Consider the following 3330-nt stretch of genomic DNA (forward strand, 5'->3'; position numbering starts at 1 on the left):
GTTATTCCAAAACAAGAATTAAAGTCACTAAATGCCCATAGAAATTCTTGATTCATTAATCTAAAAGAGATTTTTCTAAAATAATCATCTTCATTAGTAAAATGGACATCCAATGAACTTAAAAATTCCAAAACAAGACGAGGATATGTAGGCAAATGTGTGTACATAATATCACTCCAATCCAAAAACCCAATCATCAAATCTACATCTTCCCTAATTCCAAGCATATCAAGAACAGTTGGGTCTATATATCTAGTACACACTATCTTTCTATTGACAAGAATTGCAAATCTAGTTACTTGATCATCATTTCTGAACACAATATTGAATTCATTGTCATTACCTTCGTTGCGTGAAGTCCTTTTGCCTTTGCCCTTCACTGGTTGTTTTCCTTTGTCTCTTGATGGCTCCTTCTCTTTGTCCCCACTAGATCCACCACCTCCTTTGCGAAATCTCTTCAAAATATTGGACATCTTGATGAGTTTAGATAGGGGAAGAATTATCTAGAGTTGTGGAACTCAAAGAACAAAACTTCAAAGAACAAAAGATCTTAGGTTAAGAGAACAAAAGTCCAAGTCTTAGAGAGGAGGAGAATCGGATCTAAAAGATCTTGAGAGATTAGAGAGGAGTTTTTAAGAAATTGGGAGAGAAAGATATGTTTTAGAGAGTTGGGGGTGTGCGGAACACGACCAAGATCTGGCCGTGTGAGGTAGGAGGTAGACTTTAATAATTCTCCTACACGGGTCGTGTAGATCTGCACGGCCTCCCCATCTTTCCTCTCGGGATTCTTTGCACGGGCCGTGTAGATCCACACGGCCTCCCCCTCTTCCTTCTCTGGATTCCTCGCACGGCCGTGTCTGGGACACGGCCTCTCCATCTTTCCTCTCGGGATTCTTTGCACGGCCGTGTCTATGACACGGCCTATACCTTTTTCTCCTCGGGAGATCCCACACGGCCGTGTCTGGATGACACGGCCTAAACACTTCCCTCTCTGCAGCTTTTGCCTGGCGTGTATAGCACACGGCCGACTGTTTTGCACCTAACCTGAAAACAGAATCAAAAGAATGCATCAAACTAAAAGAAATTACAATACAAATCAAAACTAACTAAAGAACCCTTGGGTTGCCTCCCAAGAAGCGCTTGTTTAAGGTCTTTAGCTCGACCAAACTTAATCATTCGCTCCTTTTCCTCGCCCTTGGAGGACAGATATACTTTTCGTTTTCGTTGGGAGATCTTCTCCCAACATCTTCCACCACATTGTCTCCTTCATTTGGTGGCCTTCCATGAGGATGGAAATTCCATTCCTCAAGTTTATAAATGCTTGTCCTGCTACAAGCATTTAAAAGAGACGAGACATGGTTAGAGATATTAGATAAATCATATTCCAGCTTTTCCTTACCAATTACCAAAGAAAGCTTATGATTTTTGACATCAATTATAGCTCCAGCTGTAGCAAGGAAAGGTCTTCCTAATATGATAGGAATCCTAGGGTCCTCTTCCATGTCCAACACAACAAAATCTGTGGGAATAACATTCCCATCCACCTCTACCGGCACATCCTCTATAATACCCAAAGGGTACCTGCAGGAATGATCGGCAAGTTGAAGTGCCATAGTAGTAAGTTTAATATTTTTGAGACCTAATTTATTACAAATTGAATAGGGAATGAGGCTAACACTCGCCCCCAAATCACAAAAAGCTTTTTCAAAAAATTCTTTTCCTATGTTACAAGGAATATAAAAGCTCCCTGGGTCCTTCAGTTTTGGAGAAGTGTTCTTCTCAAAAATAGCACTACATTCCTCACTAAGCGCAATGGTCTCGACCTCTCCTCTTCTTCTCTTATTTGACATGAGATCCTTCAGAAATTTGGCAAATCTAGGCATTTGTAGAATAGCATCAATAAGAGGTACCTCTACACAAATTTCCTTAACCTTTTCTAGAAACTTGCCAAATTCTTCATCCTTCTTGAGCATTGTAAGTCTCTGAGGAAAAGGGACAGCTTTGCTCTGATGGTTCAGTGGAAGAGTCTCTTCAACCTCAATGGTACTCTCCTCATTTGCTTGAATCTGATTCGGTATAGGAGGAGGGAGTTTTTCTTCTTTTTGTATCCCTTTTGAAGCAGTCACTTGGGAGTCTCCCAAGGTCCGTCCGCTCCTAAGCTCAATCCTATTGCAATGCTCCATAGGATTCACATAAGGTTTTCCTGGAAGTTGTCCTGGTGCTCTGGATGATGAGGAAGCTAGTTGGGTAATTTGACTATCCTGAATCTTTTGATGCTTTTCAGAATTATCCATTCTCTGAATGAGCTTTGCTATATCTTGCTTCATTTCATTTTGAGTTGAGATAATTTCTTCAAGTATCTTTTCAACATTTGACTTTGGTAAGCCTTGAGAAGATAGATGTTGAAAATTTTGTTGCCCAGCTTGAAAATTTGGTCTTGCCCCCATAGATGGTCCTTGATCTTGGTTATTTCTGTAAGAAAAATTTGGATGACTCTTCCATCCAGGGTTATAAGTATTTGAGTATGGGTTGTTCTGCCTTTGATTGTAACTCATGATTGCATCACATTGTTCAAGTTGATTGATTTGTGCAGTGATAGCTCCTAATGGACATGAGTCATTTGAATGCTCTGAACTCCCACATACTTCACAAGATGTATTAATAGCATTGACCATATTAGCACTAGTCCCCACATTCTCAAATTTCTTTGTAAGAGCGTCCAATTTTGCAGACAAAAGAGTGACTGCATCTACATCAAACTTCCCTGATGCTTTAATTGTTGGGTTTACAGAGGAATAGCCACCACTTCTTTCATTTGCCCATTGATGATGATTTTGTGCTACACTTTCAATGATTTCTTCGGCTTCATCTAAGCTTTTGTTCATAAGTGCCCTTCCAGCAGCTGAATCAAGGGACACTTTGGTATGATAATTGATACCATTGTAAAAAGTGTGCAACACTAACCATCTTTCCAACCCATGATGTGGGCATTGTCTGAGCATACTATTATATCTATCCCATGCTTCAAAAAGAGATTCCGAGTCAGTTTGCTTGAAGCTTGCAATTAAATTCCTCATATGAGCTGTTTTGCTTGGTGGATAGAACTTATCAAGAAACTGTTGCTCACACTGCTCCCAAGTGGTGATGCTATTAGGGGCCAAAGAATTCAGCCATTGCTTTGCCCTATCTCTTAGAGAAAACCCAAATAATAATAATCTAACTGCATCTGAAGGAACTCCATTCATTTTCATGGTACCACATATTTCATAAAAGACCTCTAAGTGTTGATTAGGGTCCTCATGAGGTCCTCCACCAAATTGGTTCGGCTGC

General features: G+C 40.2%; 1 non-coding gene across 1 annotated transcript; it reads left to right on the plus strand.

Moving 5' to 3' along the window:
- Nucleotides 1–2973: 2973 nt before the first annotated feature.
- LOC122035582 lies at nt 2974–3079 on the plus strand. The gene has a single exon (XR_006127121.1). It is a non-coding gene; the product is annotated as a small nucleolar RNA R71 (small nucleolar RNA).
- The last annotated feature ends 251 nt before the right edge of the window (nt 3080–3330 follow it).

This window comes from Zingiber officinale, chromosome 11B (assembly GCF_018446385.1).
Source record: "Zingiber officinale cultivar Zhangliang chromosome 11B, Zo_v1.1, whole genome shotgun sequence".
In the NCBI taxonomy this organism is placed as follows: domain Eukaryota; kingdom Viridiplantae; phylum Streptophyta; class Magnoliopsida; order Zingiberales; family Zingiberaceae; genus Zingiber; species Zingiber officinale.